This window comes from Panthera leo, chromosome A1 (genome assembly GCF_018350215.1).
Source record: "Panthera leo isolate Ple1 chromosome A1, P.leo_Ple1_pat1.1, whole genome shotgun sequence".
NCBI classification, from domain to species: Eukaryota; Metazoa; Chordata; class Mammalia; order Carnivora; family Felidae; genus Panthera; species Panthera leo.
Window position 1 is genome coordinate 162576929 of NC_056679.1, and position 19352 is coordinate 162596280.

General features: G+C 34.5%; 1 long non-coding RNA gene across 1 annotated transcript; it reads right to left on the minus strand.

Annotated features, from left to right (window-relative positions):
* Window positions 1-831: 831 nt before the first annotated feature.
* LOC122201113 lies at window positions 832-18965 on the minus strand. Its single transcript, XR_006194084.1, has 3 exons — window positions 18890-18965; window positions 12593-12673; window positions 832-857 (listed from the first exon to the last, which is right to left on the minus strand). It is a non-coding gene; the product is annotated as an uncharacterized LOC122201113 (long non-coding RNA).
* Between the last annotated feature and the right edge of the window lie 387 nt (window positions 18966-19352).

Below are 19352 nucleotides of genomic sequence, written 5' to 3' on the forward strand. Positions count from 1 at the left end.
GTTTACTGTGCAAACCCTACCATTTGTTCTGTGCTATTATAATTAAGTGGGAAAGTAATTAGTATGCCAATAGCTTTAATTTTAATATTTGAATATGTCTCAATTTCAGAGTAATTTAAAAATAATAAAAAGTTGTGCCTAATATAATAATGTTAGGTTGCATAAGAGTGCAAATCTATTATCCTTTTTTTTTTCAGTCTGTTTCAAGAGCTACGAACTAATCGGGTCTTGTTGGTTGTGTAGTTAATTATGACATGGTCAGTACTGCAGGAGATTCTGAGTAAGTACAGAAAAAGATAGGGATGGTTTCACAAACCTTTAGGTAGATCAGTTAGGCAAATGATAGAAGCCATTTGAAAAGAAGAAAAAAAGACAAAACCACACGCAATAAAAGTCTGCACTAATGTTATTCTAATACACCTACGTAGGCAACTTGAGAGAGATTTTTTTTCAAAAAAGACAGTTCTTATAAAGTTTATATTTCCAAATCTCTTACATCCATTCTTCCCTGATTCTTTTCTGCTGTTTTTTAAGTCAGTGGTTTTCAAAGTATGGTCTATGGTCTCCAATAATCTCTGATACATTTCCACGGATTATGGAGTTCAAAATAATTTTATTGTTTTCTCTATCATATTGGTATTTGTAACTAATGGTGTAAAAGCAGTGGTAGGGAAAATGCTGGCTGCTTATGAGCAATGAAGATGGTAGCACCAAAGTACATTATAAGTCATTTTATTCTTCACTTTCCTGAATTCACAGAAAAAAGACAAAGCCAGTTTTACTTAAGAATGTCCTTGATGAAAAATTAAAATTTAATTAAATCTTACCAATAAGTACTTCTTTTTTCAATAGTCTGCCTGAGAGAAATGGGAAGCACACACGAAACATTTCTGTTGTATACTGCAGTACAATGATGATCTAGAAGAAAACCACTGTGTGAGTTTTGAGATCACTTTTCACAGAACATAATGTTTACTTGACAGAATGACAGAAAACTATAGTTATTCAGACCTGGGTATTTGTCAGTCATTTTCTCAAAAATATACAATGTGAGCATGTGTCTTCAAGTAAACCAACTGAGAATCTATACTGCCATTGATAATATTTGAGCTTTCTTTCAAGTAAAAATTATAATTTTGGAAAACTAATATTTACTACTATTAGCTTGACTGCTTCTAGATACTTAAAGGCTATTCTGATGAGATCAGAGGTAATAAATATAATTTCTTAAAATATCACATAATAAAATGTATCAATATTTGAAAGTTGAAAATAATGTCATTTGAACCAGTGTTTTCCAAAAAAACTTCCTGAGTTATAATTCATGGGGAGAAGATCCATTCAAAGCACAAAGACGACCAATGGATTTTAATGTAACGTGTAAATTTATTGATATAGTGTTCAATTTCAATTGGAGCTAAAGTTTAATAAACTACCCCTAAGTTTTAGTGGGGTATTTAAGAAGAATATCCAAAGTTATGTTAGAGAGTTATTAAAGCATTCCTTCCTTTTCCAACTCTTGTCTGTGTAAGACCAGATTTTTTTCAGATCTATCAACTAAAACAAGATTGTTCTAAATACAAAAACAGATATAAGGATCCAGCTATCCTAAGTCAGACACTAAAGAGATTTACAAAATTATAAAATAACGTCACTTTTTGCATTGATTTTTAATTTGGAAAATTTATTTCATAATGTTTTATGTTTTCATAAAACTATGACATTTCTGTAAATAGCTTTATATTCAATAATTTAATTAAAATTAATAATTTAAAAATCTGTATTAATTTCTACTATGGAAAATTTTAAGGGAATAAAAGCAAAAGTTCTTTGCACCAACAATCATTTTTAATAGTGTAATGGGGCTCAAGACCAAACAGCTTTAAAGAAGAGTTGCTCTAAGAATCTTCTTTCCTCCTACACTAATTGGTTCATGCTAACAACCTCCTCAAGGGGTCTCCCTAATTCTAACCCAGCCAAACAGGGTTCAGATTGGCATTTCTTTAAAAAAAATTAATGTTTATTTATTTTTGAGAGACAGAGAGACAGAGCGTGAGCAGGGGAGTGGCAGAGAAGGAGACACAGAATCTGAAGGGGGCCCCAGGCTCTGAGCTGTCAGCACACAGCCCGATGTGGGGCTCGAACCCACAAACTGTGAGATCATGACCTGAGCTGAAGTTGGACACTTAACCAACTGAGCCACCCAGGAGCCCCTCATATTGGCATTTCTAATGCACACATCTGATACAATACTCACCAGTAAGCAACCTTTCAATAATGGCTCTCTATTCTTATAGTGAAAAACTCCAACTCTATAACAAGGTATAAAAGGCCATCTTGATCTAGTGCCAAATTACCTCTAAAATTCACTTCCTCTCATGCTACACAGAAGGGTATGCCAAATACTTGTATACCTCTCCCTCTTGCCCTTGTGGCCGTTTACTTGAAATAGCCCACACTTTTCACCATAGGCATTCGTCTTCTCCACTTTGGGATTTTGGGCAGTATCATGTCCAGGAAGTCTTTCTTCCTGTTCTTGAAGCTTAGGGAGAAAATAGACCCTTCCTTCTTCTGAGCCTTTTTTGCTTCCTATATATGCATTTCTATCATGTTCCTAACCCTGTGCCTAATGCACATGAACATACAGATAACTGGGTTCCCCTTAATTTAGGAGGAAGAAAAACTTTGCCATCAATGTTGCCATAATTGGATTGTGCTTTTCAGTTGCTATTATTATTGGGTAGCTCAATACATATATACTTAGATATTGCCTTTAAGCCACAAATTTGCCCTGTTTTTGCCATACTCTGTAAACCACAGTTCTGCTTTGTCGCTGGCTCCCTATTATACTTTGTCTGATGTTCAGGCTATCTTTAAAGGTAAATACTTCTCAGGCTTGTCTATGCCTTTGGTCAAATTCCAGTGTGCTGAAATAATGGTTCCTGTCCACTTGGTATAGGCTGATAGCTGCTTTTACAGAGAGTATTTACTGAGAGAATATTCATCACTTGGTCATAGCCAGAACTCCTACCCTCTGATACTTATTTTAAAATGATATATCACTTGCTACCTTTTTTAACATTCAAGAAATACTCAAGTGTGCTTAGTCATTGCTATATTAATTACATCACTATATATAATCATTAAATGGCACTTTATTGTTTTTAGAGCAGTCCTAGCATGGCACGTTTGGGTATTCTCTGAGAACCTTGAATTGTGAGGTAGCCAACTGGCATGTCTTCTCTACAGAGCATTGTAAAAAGTGTCCTATCCCACCAAGTGCAAGTAAGGTGTATTAGATTATTATTTGAGTGTGTCTGTACATTAGGTCAGAGACAAACTGAAGGGAATTCAGAATAACAATAAAACTAATAAGGAGACTACAGGAGTTTGAAAGGAAATTTGGCTGAAATATATTAATTAAGGAATGAGTGGAGGTAGTCATGATGTCTTGCAACAAGTAGAGGTTTTAGAAATTAAAATACCTATTTCTCTTGTGATGTTATGTGAAAAATACAATTTGACAGCCCAAGCTATATTATGGTATATCTGGCATCAATCCACCCTTGAAATACTGAAACCCATATATTACATACTCACAGATCTTTGACACATGATGCTTTAAGGAGAATACAAATTGTACTACTATTAATAAATCTATTGAGAATGAGGGGAAAGTTTTAGATCCAGACTTTCCAATGGAATGACCAAAGACTGCTCCAGGAAAATGTCATATAAGGTCATGCTAGGACTCAAAGAATACCATAGAAAGTCCCTCAAAGTTGGGAAGAAGGAGGTGGGCTGCCTGAAGATTGCTTGACTTAAGTAAAGACTTGGCGTCACTGAATTCCTTCGCTTTTCATATTGTCTCGCATTTGAGCCAGACAGAGCATTTGCATGACATCCAACCTGAAAGAGCTAACAGGTACAGAAAGAAAGCCCCCAGGAAAAGCCTGTTCCCACAGGCCAAAAAAGAAACAAAACCAAAGAACCTTTTTGTCAATGCCCACCCTACTCCAGCCAAATACCAACAGTCCCTGTCTCTGACAACAGAAAATCTTCAAGATCTAGGACCAGGCAAAAAAGCACAGTCCATTAATGGGAAAAAAATGATACAGTGGACTTACAAAAGTTAAAACTTTAGCTTGATGAAGAACTCTCTGAAGAAGATGAAAAGACAAGCTACAAACTGGTAGAAAAAGTTTATAAACCACATATCCTACAAAGAACTAGCATCTGGGATATATAAAGAACTCTCAAAACTCACATTTAAAAAACAATCAATTCAATTAGAAAATGAGCAAAAGATGTGAACAGATGTTTCACCAAAGAGGATATACAGATGAGTAATAAGCACATGAAAAGGTGTTCCACATCACTAGGCATTAGGGAAATGCAAATTAAAACTTCTTGTTATCATGTGTTCAAATCTTTTGCCCAATTTTGATTTGGTGTTCTGTTTATTATTGCATTGTGAGAGCTTCTGGAGAGATTATGTTTAGTGTTCTATTCTGAAAACACGTCCTTGACTAGGTATGTGTTTCGCAACTATTTTCTTTCACTTGCCTTTACTTGTTTTACAGTGTCTTTTAAAGAACAGAAGTTTTTAATTTTGCTATAGCTCAGTTTATGAAGATTTTCTTTATGAATTGTGCTTTTGGAGTTGTATTTGAGGAATCTTGATAATTCAATGTCACAAGATTTGTTTCCATATTTTGTTACAGGTTTTTATAGGTTTAAGCTTTATAGTAAGTGTTTCTTATATGATGTGAATGAGTCAGACATTTCTTGTTTGTTTCAGCATGCATGGAAGAATAATTTAGAGAGGTTTTATTTTCAAACATTGAATTCTCTTCCCCGAACAAAACCATTTCTCTTTGGATCTTGATAAATCTATAAAATAATGTAAACCTGTGAATGCAATACATATTGCTTTTTCTCTAATAAGAAAAAATACTCTTTTTTGTACTGAATCACCAAGTCCTTCATTATCTTTAATGAATATTTCCATTACTTACTTACTAGCATCATTAGATTTCCTAAGGATAAATCAGGTTGGCATTTCTCTGCTCAACATTTGGAAGTCTTATATCCACACTGTATTGATACTTACCATCCTCCAGCACAATGAGTGTTTAAGATAGATGTAACTGTGGTATCATGCCTGTTTCATGATTTTTGCACATTATTTTTGTTACCTTATGTTAATAGTTTTTTTCCCTTTCCTTACTGTAATGCAGCTAAATCAAAACTGCATTTCTGGTCTCTCCTCGAATATCTTTTCTCTACCCTCTCATAGAGTCCGGAGGCGAGTTCTGGGTTTCCTACAGGCAGAACCTTTTTATGAGATGGATTTTAGACAAATAAACTCAAGGAATTAAAGCATGTTCAAATGTCCAAGGATGTTGTGAAGACTGACTTTCATTCCAGGTCACATTTCTGAGTCATTTGTTTTCTTGACAAAGTTGATGGCCTAATGTAGAACGGGACCCATTGGACTCTCTGCAGTGAAAACTTTGCTGTTTCTCTTTTTGAGAGCTAAGATATTATCTAACTGGGGCTGATGTGTGAAACTTGAAGTATTAAATTAAAATGCCAACTGATGTATTTTTACCACTACCAAACAACAACAACAAAACACAGTATGAAATGAATGGTATAACATCAAGCAGAAATCATTAACAACATAGAGGTTTTGACGACCAGCTGTTAATGAAAGATTTGGTGATCAAAATTTGTGGCACAGAGTAAATTTAATGGCTGTGGAAGCCTTCTTTCTGTACTTTTCCGGTCACCTGACTTTTCTAGTAACAAGGACTTTAATTAAAATTTTGGTTTTGATGTTTTTCTTGTTTCTCCTCTCCGCAACTCAACTATGCAAACATTTCCTGAGAGTCAACTCGGATTATAGACTAGAGAAGTATAAGGTCTGGAGAAACTAATTGGAGGATGAGGAAATTTTCTGGGAGAAGGGAATTGAGCTTGGTTTTGGAGGATGGGTTCTGGAGAAACTTCCATGTCACTGAAGAGGGCATTCCAGAAAAGAAACCAGGGGCAACATGCTGAAAAGCTAGAGATATTTTCCATTAACTTAAATTATAAATTATCATAGATTGCTTAGCTGGGAAAGACTTGGGAGTTCACTGATTCCCCTGGTCTACCAATTGCGTGATTTTCATCCTTGGAGTTGGCAGATGTGACTCTACATCATGGAAAGAAAAGGGAGGCTTTTATTTTCATAAAAATATATTGTGCTAAAATTAAAATGTCAAATCAGTAGTCTTTCCCAATCACTTTATTTTACACAGAAGAAAGCAACCCAGTTGCAATTTTATGTACACAGAAATCCTCAACAGAAGGACTACATGCCATAAATTCCACTACTAGGTCATGTTTATAAATGTGCTAGAATTCTAGGTGGGAAATCCATTTTCCAGTAATTCCCAAGAAGTGAAATCAAAGTCCTTTTCAGGTGAAGTGTACATATGAATAACATGGAAAGATTAATTTCCCAAGGTTATTTTATATAATAAGTATAATTTATAAAACACATGGTTCAAGACTATCAACAGAAATGATGATCTACTGTCCAAATTAACACTACTATACTGAAAAAATACATTTCTAACTGTTATGATAGGAATAGTTTATCATCCATCTTTAGAAATATATTAATTATGCATTTTTTGAAAGATAATCAAGGGAAGGATACTTTCTAATGAAGGTTAACAATGGAAGAAAACTCAAGACTAGACTTCAGACAACGGAAGACTAGAAACTGAAATTCTCTTAAGTTCTAAAACGAATTAAGTCAACTCAGATATATGATTAAGAAAATTTTACTATGGAAACATACTTTTTTTTCCTTTTTACTTGTGGGATCTCTGGATTAAGCCTTTCAAAAGAATTATGTGGTCAAGACAATCAAATAAAATATCTGGTGTTATTTCCTTCCACATTTGGCTGAGTAACCAGACTGAACTGATCTTCATCAGATCAAAATACGTGACCAGAGTTTTCCCCCTGTTCTTTCGAATACCTTCTTTTGAAGTTCTGAAAATGGTAGCCAGAAGCAAAGAAAAGTTCAAATTCGTATTTTATTTCAAATTGTATAGAAAAAATAAAGTATTAGCTTTTGTACAGTAAACGTTGTATTATATAGCCAGCTATGTGGAAAGGAGTGTTCAGGTTTAATAAATAGTCTTGTTAAAAAGACGATCAATATTAAATATATGCTTAGCTTTATTTTTTCATTAGAATTTTTATTTTGAGATAACTGTAGATTTACATGCAGTTGTAAGGAATCAAAAGAGAGATTCAATGTATGCTTCACCCAGTTTCCCCCAATGGAAACACATTGCAAATCTATAGTACAGTATCTGTTCTGTAATTTCTATTTGGTTCTTTTCAATACATTTTATTTCTTCAGAGAAGTTCTAATTTTTCATTTGGAAAACTATGGTACAATATCATTGCCAGGATATTGACAATGACAGCCAAGATACAGAACATTTATGTCACCACACGGATCCTTCATGATTACCTTTTTTTTTTATTAGTTTTTTAATTGTCAAATTGGTTTCCATACGACACCCGGTGTTCATCCCAAGAGGTGCCCTCCTCAATGCCCATCATCCACTTTCCCCTCCCTCCCACCCCCCATCAACCCTCAGTTTATTCTCAGTTTTTAAGAGTCTCTTATGATTTGGCTCCCTTCCTCTCTAACTTTTTTTTTTTCCCCTTCCCCTCCCCCATGGTCTTCTGTTAAGTTTCTCAGGATCCACATAAGAGTGAAAACATATGGTCTCTGTCTTTCTCTGTATGACTTATTTCACTTAGCATAACACTCTCCAGTTCCATCCACGTTGCTACAAAAGGCCATATTTCATTCTTTCTCATTGCCAAGTAGTACTCCATTGTGTATATAAACCACAATGAGATACCAACTCATGCCAGTCAGAGTGGCCAAAATGAACAAATCAGGAGACTATAGATGCTGGAGAGGATGTGGAGAAATGGGAACTCTCTTGCACTGTTGGTGGGAATGCAAACTGGGCAGCCACTCTGGAAAACAGTGTGGAGGTTCCTCAAAAAATTAAAAATAGATCTACCCTATGACGCAGCAATAACACTACTAGGAATTTACCCAAGGGATACAGGAGCGCTGATGCATAGGGGCACTTGTACCCCAATGTTTATAGCAGCACTTTCAACAATAGCCAAATTATGGAAAGAGCCTAAATGTCCATCAACTGATGAATGGATATGCTGAACTTTAAAAACCATTCAGGGACCTCTTTATTTTATACATTTTTCAAGTTAAAGAACTCAATCTATTTTTATCTATGTTAATCATATTTTAGTTTCCACAAAACAATGCACTAGGAAATCTCAACAACGGCCTATTTTCTTGTCATTTTCCATTATTATTTAAAAATTTTAAAAGAAATAAACCACTGTTGCAGTGTGAATATAGCAGAGTACTATTTAAAATCCAAGATATATCTTCCAACGTATTAGAAACTATAAATATTCAGGGCACCTGGGTGGCTCAGTCTCTTAAGCGCCTGACTTTGGCTCAGGTCATGATCTCATGGTTCATGGATTTGAGTCCCGTGTCTGGGTCTGTGCTGACAGCTCAGAGCCTGGAGGCTGCTTTGGAGTCTGTGTGGGTGTGTCTCTCTCTCTCTTTCTTTCTGCCCCTCCCCTGCTCACACTCTGTCTCTCTATCTCTCTCTTAAAAATAAATAAACATTAAAAAAATTAAAAAAAATAAATATTCAAACATTTGCTATCAATCTTTTTAATCTCAGAGTTTTACTTCCTTACCGTTAGGATTACTGGTTTTGATATTCAATTTTCATTCTGTGAGAATGTGATACTTGCACCTAAACTTAAATTTCTGAGGTTCAAATGACAAGAAAACTCAAACACTAAGTTTAGTTTAATTAGCAAAAAGTTAAGCTCTGGTAATATTTATTCTACCAATGCTTACATGTAAGTGTTCTAGTCAGTTGAATTGATTATTTATTCAGAAAGGAATATTCCCAGAGATTTAATTACAACATACAACTGAGTATTTTCAGATTTATACTATGTTAGAAAGGTGAACCTATCTTAATTCAAATATCATCCATTTACCATGTGCATATATCGACTCTTCCTATATACAAGTCTTTATGCCTATATTAGCAGCAAATAGTTGGGTTCACATATCAAATATAAAGAGGATATCTATATTGACACCTAAGTTCATAATTAAAGTTATTTATGAAAGGGTTGATTTTATCATCAGCTGTAGGAAAAGGGCATACATGAACTAACCCAGGTGATATCACAATTTTTTCTCCCTCCACTGATTACTCGTTTCTTATAGTTTTATTGTGGCCTTACCAGTATGGCTCATATTTACTAGCTGTTTTCTTGTCTCCTCAATCAAACTAGATTTAAACCTGTGTGAATTCAAGAAAGTATCTGTATGCTTTAGCATCCCGTGAAATACACTTTGTTCACATTAATAATATCCAATTTAGCAATGTAGCAATTTGGGAGGTAAGATATTGCCTAATGAAACATTCATCAACATATTATCTTACTCCTCACTCATTCTGCTCTGCTGTGTGTTTTATTTCATTCATTTCTTTTGTTTTATATGTTTTACTATCTAATAATCTTTCTTCAAAATGGAGATAAAATTATAACTTAGTAGGAAGGTTTCCGGGACAAAAAGCAGCAAAGATGACTGAAATCATACAGGATGGAAAGTCTTTTTAATTGTTCTAGATCTTAGAAGATTACTTTTCTTTATCATTTTTTTTCTTAGTTTTAAATGTTCTTGTAAAAAGGACAGCCTTTGTTTTCTGATTAAACACAAATGTAGTTCAAAGGAAAGAGTAAACTGATTATTTCAGAAATATCTGTTCAAAATATGTATCTAAAATAATAAAGCATATGGCAGTAAATCAAAGGGAACACACTTACAAATTAAAACATGAAATCCTAATTATGATACCTTGCATTGCAAAGATGCCAGTTTTTGTGAAACTAATTAGTCTTGTATAATGGAAAACTATAATTGAGTCTATATGGTTATGAGAGATGAAATTGAAAACAATTGCACATTTCGTGACATTTATATTTCTAAATTATCAAACATAATTGTTTTTTTTATTTTTGCAGGTAATTGGCTTGCAATTTTTATCAAGTTATTGGAATATATTCTTGCTCTGAAGTATTTTCATAATCCATATTCCAACAACTTCTTCATTTCAGACTTCATAATGTGTTACACTTTTAACCCATTACTTAGCTGCAAGAAAATATTTTTACTAAAAAAGAATACTTTATGGATAAACTAATAAAATATTTTATCACACTTTCTCATGGATACAATCCTTTTTATTATACCATTGATATAAATATTCAGATGGGGAGCCTGGATGGCTCAGTAGGTAAGCGACTGACGTCAGCTCAGGTCATGATCTCACCATTTGTGAGTTCAAGCCCCACGTTGGGCCCTGTGCTGCCAGCTGTGAGCCCGGAGCCTGCTTCTGATTCTGTGTCTGCCTCTCTTACTGCCCCTCCCCTGCTCGCACTCTGTCTCTGTCTCTCTCTCTCTCAAGAATAAATAAACATTAAAAAATAAAATATATAAATATTCAGAAATGTTTAAAAACGGGGGATTGTTAACTGTCAATCTGAAATCATAATACTGTGTAAAGTCATTATTGAAACTCTTGTGTTATTTTTTTTATAAAGCTGTAATTTTTATTTTTGACATTTTCAAGTATGAAAATGTTAAAAAACAAAAAACAAAAAACAAACAAACAAACAAAAAAACACTAGGGCCACCTGGGTGGCTCAGTCAGTTAAACATTTGACTCTTGGTTTCGGGTCAGGTCATGATCTCATGGTTCAGGAGTTGGAGCCCCCATCAGACTCTGTGCTGGCAGTGCAGCGCCTACTTGGGATTCTTTCTCTCTCTCTTTCTCTTCCCCTCCCTTGCACACACACACACTCTCTCTCTCTCTCTCTCAAAAATGAATAAACTTAAAACATATTTTCAAAATGTTAAAAAAAACTAAAAGAACTGACAAAAGATCATCTATTCAAGAGAACCAGAAAAGAGAAAGTAAAATGTTACTACAGGTTATGAATTCAAAGAGGATCACATTAAGTAATTTATGTTTGAAGGAAAATAGGGAAATTTTTTAGAAAGAATTATTTGATTAAATTGGCAAACACGTGAGGCCTTGTTAAGTATTGTATTGGTCAACTAATGAGTGACCAGAGTCTATAAAAGTTCCAAAAAATTCCAAATAACAGAGGAATCGGCAAACAAATGTTTATTTTGCATGTGCCCTTCCCAGTCCAGTGCATGTCCTGAATGACTCTGCCCTGCACACAGAGACCTAGTGGAAGCTATGCTGCCTTTTGTTAGCATTTTTTTATCTGGACCATGAGTCCACCTTGTACATTGCAACAAAAAAGAAAGAATCCTCTAAGTAAAAGCTTTACCCCAGAAGCAAACCCAATCACTTCTCACAGCCCGTTGGACAGAATTAAGAATCTATCACCAGCTTAACATCAAGGAGCAGAAAAATATAGTCTTCCCTATAGATCCAGAAAGAGAGGAAAATTAGATGTTAGTGAGTACTAGTGTTCATCACTGCCTAACATTAAAGGTAATTCTATTATATTTTAGGTGACGAATTACCATTCTCTGTCTTAAAAATATTTAACCAAATTCAAATACTCAAATTTTAGTTGTTGCATTTTAATGATGCATCTATTTTTCAGTCTAAGTAGTAGGTCTTCTTTTATGAAACAAATTATGATAAAATTATATTATTGTCTTATATTTCTATTTGAATTTGCTATTTCAAATATAGGTTGTTCATCTAAATTTCTTGCTGTCCATTTTGTAATTTTTGTGGGATAATTCTTATTACAAATCTAAATTTAGTAAAAAGAAATCTGAGTATAAAGTAATAGAAAGAAAAATTTCACTATAAATATCCTCATTTACACATTAAAATTATTAAAAAAAAATAAATTGAGTCAGGTAAATTGTGACTATAGAAAAACCCTATTCAGATATTAAAATAATAATCATGAAATATTAATTGGAAGTATAGAATTAATTTAGAGTGAAAAAGTTGAAATTAAGCAAAATATGTAATTGCATGGATATGGGAAAAAATGAAAAGAAATTCAGAAAAACTGAAGGTATATGATGAGTTAGGATGGTAGAATTTTAAATGAAGTTTAGTTTTTAATTGTCTTTTTGGTGTGATGCTTACAAAATGAAATATAAAATAATAATGTTTTTATGCTTCTGAGTATATTTGTTCGGCATACACTGATGCAAATTCTATCAATTACACCAGCATTTTCTATTAAGTATAGGGATAGAACCAATTAACCAGTAACATTTACTGAGTGATTACTGTCCTAAGAACTTTAAATGTAACACTTTAAATGTACTAACTTGCTTAATATTTAATACAACCTAGTAAGGTGAGCTCCATTATTACTCTGTTCGTATGAATAGGAAAGCTACAGAAAACTTCCATCACAAGCCCAAGCTTACCAAATTCGTAGGTGCTGGGATGTAGGCATGACCACTTGGTCCCTTCTCTTCACCACCACATAGGCTGTATCCCATAGCTTACTGCAAACAGAGGGATATAAATCCGCATTAGAACCAAAAATTATGCTAAAGAAAATTAAGGAGGTGGAAGAAAAGGGTAGGAGAGGCAAAGGATGGAGGAGTGACAGGAGATCCAAGAGGTAAAGAAAAAAATAGATTGAGAAGACAGAAATACTATTAAAACTATTTCAAAGTATGATTTTAATGGAGTTTTAACACAATATAAATAATATAAACTAATACAAAATGGACAATTTAGGTCTTTTAATAGGTACTAAAGATTTTCTTTTTTCTAGATTTAATTTAAGCTTTGATCTTGTTTCTTTCAGAAAAAAAAAAATACTTCATTTAGGTCAGCACTGTTAACACCAGATTTTGTACTGCAGCTAAGGATCCATACACAATTCTTTTGAACCAATCATGGGCTTCTAATTCTCATTGCCACGTTATAACACAGACTCTTGTTTCTTGCTCACATCAGTGTAAGAGCCTTACCACGTGTTCTCCTGCCTTTATTTCCCCTTTACCACATCCCTATACATACTCTCTCCCTTCCTCCCTCCTCCACTAATCTCTTAAATGAAGAGGTACAATGGTAGAATTTTAAATGAATGTTAGTTTTTAATTGTCTTTTTGGTGTGATGCTTACAACATGAAATAAAACAAAATAATGATGTTTTTATGGTTCTGAGTATACTTGTTTGGCAAATTCTACCATTCATCCTAAACTCTGTCTGAAACATATTTCCAAATGGGTCATTTTGTACATAAAGATCTGTGATGTCTTTTTATTTCTTGCTGAATTGGTCAAATGTGGTTTGACATGTTTCATCTTTTAATCATTACCCCTAAATCTAGAATCTCCTTCCATCTCTATTTCAGCTCTCTCGACTTCCAGCTGAAATGGGGATAGGACATTGTATGTAGTATATTAACTTAATCAGACTATGACAAGCCATAATTTATAAGCAAAGGACAGCTTTTGTTATTTTTGCTTATTTTTATAGTAAAGAGAGTATCAATTAAGAAACACATTACTTTGTCAGATAGCTATTTCTTCATACCAAATAATCCCAAACCTTAGTGGTTTAAAATAACATTTAAATTATCTTGTAATTCTGCATTTAACTGGGTGGTTTTACAATCTAGATGGTCTTGGGTGGGTAGGTTCTATTGCACCTTCTCACGTTTCTGTTGTCAGCTGCTCTGCAGTGAGAAGCTGGATGATTGATGAAGTCCTCCCTCACATGTATGGTGTTTGGCAAACTGTTTTCCCACTTATGCTGGTTTCGCTCCACATGCCTTCTCAAACTCTCACCAACCCCTATATTATTCACCTGGTGGCTAAGATTTCCACTTTCAATAAAAACAACAAAACAACCTCAATGTCCAATATATTTCAAGCATCTGCATCTGCTACTTTTACTGAAGCCCCATTGGCTCAAAAAGTCACATGGCCAATCCAGATTCAAGGGCTGGTGAAGTCAGATCCAGCCCTTGATAGAAGATTAATAATTTATATCTGTCCATTTCATCTAAATTGTCAATATTTTTGCGTAAACATATTGAGAATATCCCTTTATAATACTGGTGATATTACTATGGGGATTTATTGTCTCTATTTTCAAAGTTGGTATTCTTTTACTACATGGACCAGAGAATTATAATTAATCCCATGGAGTATATTAACTGAAATCACATAAAACAAAAAAAGTACAGAAGCAGTTTTCAAGTAGTCTGGGTAGTAGAACATGTACACACATGTAATAAACACAAGTAAGTTTGTGTATAAACGAACACCTTATTCACAGATGTAACCATAAACTACTTTTCCAAGGATACTATGTAGTTAATAATATCTGGGCATATTTTTTAAGAGGAACTAGATAAAAACTAAAATTTGATTAATATAATTCCGCTGCTCTCTCTACGACACTGTACACCAAGTGCTGGGACATGTAAAGACAGGTATGACTGCTTCAGGGAAGCACAGCTCTCCACCTGTAGCCCACGTGCAAGAAATCCGATTAATTAACCCCCACCTGTTGGCAATCATTATTCTGTGCATGTGCTGTTAGGAAGGGAAATGACAGTTCAGAGTGATATTGAGCTTAATGATGTTCTAAACCAGAAAACATGGGGTTCTGACAATGAAGTCTGTCCAATTTTTTTCACATTCTTCTCTACTGTATAACAAGATGGGTCATTCATTAGAGCCACATGAATATTTTTACTGTGAAATAAAAGTGCATAATTTAAAGTATCATATACTTTCTGAAATCTTATGAAGTGCTTCACTGAAGCACACATAAGTGTGGATTTTCTCATGCTGACAAGTTAAAATTTTCAAGATAATCCATTCTATATTATTCATTCTAAATACATCTGCCCATGCACATTTTATGTTTTTCCTATATTTGTTGTGTACTATAATACTTTTCTACAGTGATAGTTTGCCAGGTTATTTGCTTACTAAATTCACAGAAATAAGTGTAACATAACAGATAACTGACTTCATACTATGAATGCTCAGGCTATGAATTCCCTGTTGAGGATGATGTATGACTCTACAATTCTATAAAACACTAAAATACTATAATAACAAAGTATCTTTTATTAAAGACTTAATCTTTTGATTTATTGAACTCTTATTAGTGTTAAAAATATAGATATGGTCTAGAATATGTATATGATAATGATAAAGTGCAAATTCCTTAAAATCAGCTTCAACCAATATCCTCATCCCTATATATACACAGGCACTTTTCATTTCAACCACATACTACTACCCAAAATTATTTCAGTAAACCATGTATTCTTACTTCTTTGTTTTGGGGGGCAAATAATCTATTCATTTATTTATTGTAGGCCTACCATGTTCCAGAAACTGTTATCAAAACTGAAATATACAAATCAACAAATAGAAAGCAAAAACAGTTGCCTCCATCTGTCACTTTAGGAGTTCAACAGAGAAATATAAGCTGACGTTATTTTGGGTATCATCAGCATAGAGGTCATGTTGATTGAGAGACAGAGAGAAATTGGGGGAGGGGCAGAGAGAGAGGGAGAGACTGTTAAGCAGGCTCAACACTCAGAGTGGAGCCTGACATGGGGCTCTATCTCACAATTGTGAGATCATGAACTGAGCTGAAAACAACAGTCTGATGCTTAACTGAATGAGCCACCCAGGAGCCCCAGCATACAGATAATATTTAAACGCATGAGATGTAATGAAATCACCAAGGGAGTGAGTGTAGAAAGAGGGAAAAAAAGGCACAAGGGCTGATGTAAAGTCTCCAGCAATGAGACTAGTAGACTCCATGGATGGGAGGTCACAGTTAGGTAAAAGTTTGTTGGGTATATAATTCTAGAGGAATGAACTAGAAGGAAGGGGGAGTAATCAATAATGAGATGTATAAAAATGAGGTTATGGAAAGGTTACAGGTTTAGGAATTGACATGGTCTAGGGTTTAACCGAAGGAATAACTGGGGATTAAAGAAACTGGGAGGCCAGAGTGGGCAGGATCCTCTCCACATGTATTCTAATCACCAAAAAAGAAGACATGAGTAGATTTGGAGAAAACAATAAAATAATGTTTAAAATCACTGAGAGATGAAACAAGTGCTCAGATACTTCTAGATTTTAACACTATGAAGAATTGAAGTGATGAAACAAAAGACAGAAAAAAAAAGAAAAGAAGAAAAGAATCAAGATGGTTGCAAGGAAAATAGAAGAAGAGAGGTATGGAACTATCAATGAGGAAACAAAGAAAAAGTACTCCACTTTTAAGACTAGTGGATATAGGGGTAAAAGAAAAACAAGTAAACAAAAGTATCATTAGTGGAGATCCAGGTTCCTTTTAGAGTAAAATGCTAAAGGAAATGCTCAAAAAGGAGGTTGACGAGGTTTTGCTACTGATGGACCAAGAGGACCCTCAAAAGGGGGATGGTGAGAAGGGGATTGAAAAGGGATTTTTCAGGGTTAGATGACAAGCAGGAGACCACCCAGGAGGTATGAGAAAGTCTGAGGCTTTCTGTGGCAACTGCAGAAATATCATGAGTTGAATCCTAGTGGAATTAAGTTAAATAGTTTTAGCAAAAGGGTGGTCCTTGTGGAATGTGAAGCAGTGAAGATTCCATTGTGCAGGGGTAAAGATGTTGTCAGAGGCTGTGTAGACAATGGCTATGACTGTGAGTTCCACCTACCTTTTGTTGATGAAGAGTTGAAGACTTGGGGAATACTCCCCATCTCTGAAGGTCCAATTAAAATGTTGATCTATCTTCTCTGGCAGTCACAAAGAAGCCAACTAATGTCCCCTCCATGTTTCCTTAGCACTGTGTTAGTCCAACTATCACTATATCCGCCTGCCTGACTTTCCTACTAGACTGTGAGACTCTTCCATGAAGGATAATTTAATACCCACAATGGGTACCATATGGTTTGGTAAATACTTCCTCTCGAGAAGATACTGTAGTTGCTAGGTGAAAGCATAATACTTTAAATCACGACTTCTCAAACTCTAATGCAAACACAGATCCCATAGGGATCTTTTATTTTTTTTTTTTTCAATATATGAAGTTTATTGTCAAATTGGTTTCCATACAACACCCAGTGCTCATCCCAACAGGTGCCCTCCTCAATACCCATCACCCACCCTCCCCTCCCTCCCACCCCCCATCAACCCTCAGTTTGTTCTCAGTTTTTAACAGTCTCTTATGCTTTGGCTCTCTCCCACTCTAACCTCTTTTTTTTTTCCTTCCCCTCCCCCATGTTCTTCTGTTAAGTTTCTCATGATCCACATAAGAGTGAAACCATATGGTATCTGTCTTTCTCTGTATGGCTTATTTCGCATAACACTCTCCAGTTCCATCCATGTTGCTACAAAGGGCCATATTTCATTCTTTCTCATTGCCACATAGTACTCCATTGTGTATATAAACCACAATTTCTTTATCCATTCATCAGTTGATGGACATTTAGGCTCTTTCCATAATTTGGCTATTGTTGGGAGTGCTGCTATAAACATTGGGGTACAAGTGCCCCTATGCATCAGTACTCCTGTATCCCCCATAGGGATCTTTTAAAATGCAGATTCTGCTATCTTGGTTGGTCCAAGGTTCTGCATCTTGCTTAGAAATGAGGTTATGCATTTCTTTCTTTTTTTTTTAACATTTATTTATTTTTGAGATGGAGCATGAGCAGGGGAGGGGCAGAGAGAGGGAGACACAGAATCTGAAGCAGGCTCTAGACTCTGAACTGTCAGCACAGAGACCTACACAAGGCTCAAACCCAGAAACTGAGAGATCATGACCTGATCGAGTCTGACGCTTAGCCGATTGAGCCACCCAGGCGCCCCTCAGGTTCTGCATTTCTTAAAAATGCAGGGCCTGGTCTTACAACCATGAGATCATGACCTGAGCCCAAATCAAGAGTCAGACACCACTCACTGACCCACCAAGGTGCCCTGAGGTTCTGCATTTTTAATAAGAGCTCATGTGGTGGGGTGCTGCTGCTACTGGTCCTCAGCCTAACTTTGAGATGCTGGCTTTTAGAATGTATCAAATGATAGGCATTTAGACATTCAAATATGTAATATATATATTATATAATTATACATTATATGTCATATTTTATAAGAAACATGTTATATATTTTATATGCATAAGACATAATACGTATTAAAACAAAATAAAATAAAACTTTTATTTTAACTTTAATGTCTTCTCTATCAAAGTATGCCCTTGACCAAAATATTATATTTGGCTTCATTTATAATTTATACACACAGTCTTTCTTATTCAAGCCCCTAATTACTGTTATCTCTATGGAATTATAAGGCATATATTTTCAGAGAAAATATATGAACACTTTTCTTTTTCCTAATGTACCAAATTCAAGGTCCTATCCTGATCATTAAATTTACAACCTTCAGGATTAAATTTTATTTTTCATCTCAGCCTTCTTATATGATCTCTCTGGATTTTGTTATTATAATATTGTCTTAAGCTTGCTATTTTTTCTATTAATACTTTTCTCTTTCTCCCTCATATCATACTTTCCCTTAGAATGTTAATTCATTATATCTTATATTAAACTTAATTATTTTCAAGACCAAGCTAGTTGTTTCAGTATTCAGTTTTTGTATTGTGAAAATATGAAAAACATGATGCCAACAAATTTGAAAATATATATTTAATGGACCAATTCATGTAACATCAATAAGATAAATGACTGACCTTGCATGAGAAATGGCTGAAATCCCACAAGAGGCAAAGTTGGCAAGAAGACACTGGAATGCTTTCCCACTAGTCTCTGGAACAAACCAAGGATATCCATGTGTCAACTTCTATCAGACATTGTACTAAAGGTCTTAGTTGGTGGGAAAAATTTTTTTTGAAAGAAATACACTGAAGGCATGCAGATCAGAATGAAAAAGTAATATGTTTTCACCTACAGGGGATATGATCCTATATGTAGAAAAATGGTAAGGGGAAAAAAATGACAAAAACTAATAAATGAGTTCTACAAAGTCACAGGATACAAGTTCGATATTCAAAATCTATTTATCTCTATATACTAGCAACAATCTCAAATAAAATTACAAAACAGTTCTATTCACAATAACATCAGAATAAAATAAACTACTTTGGAGTGAATTTAACAAAAGAAATGTAAGACGTATATACTGAAAATTACAAA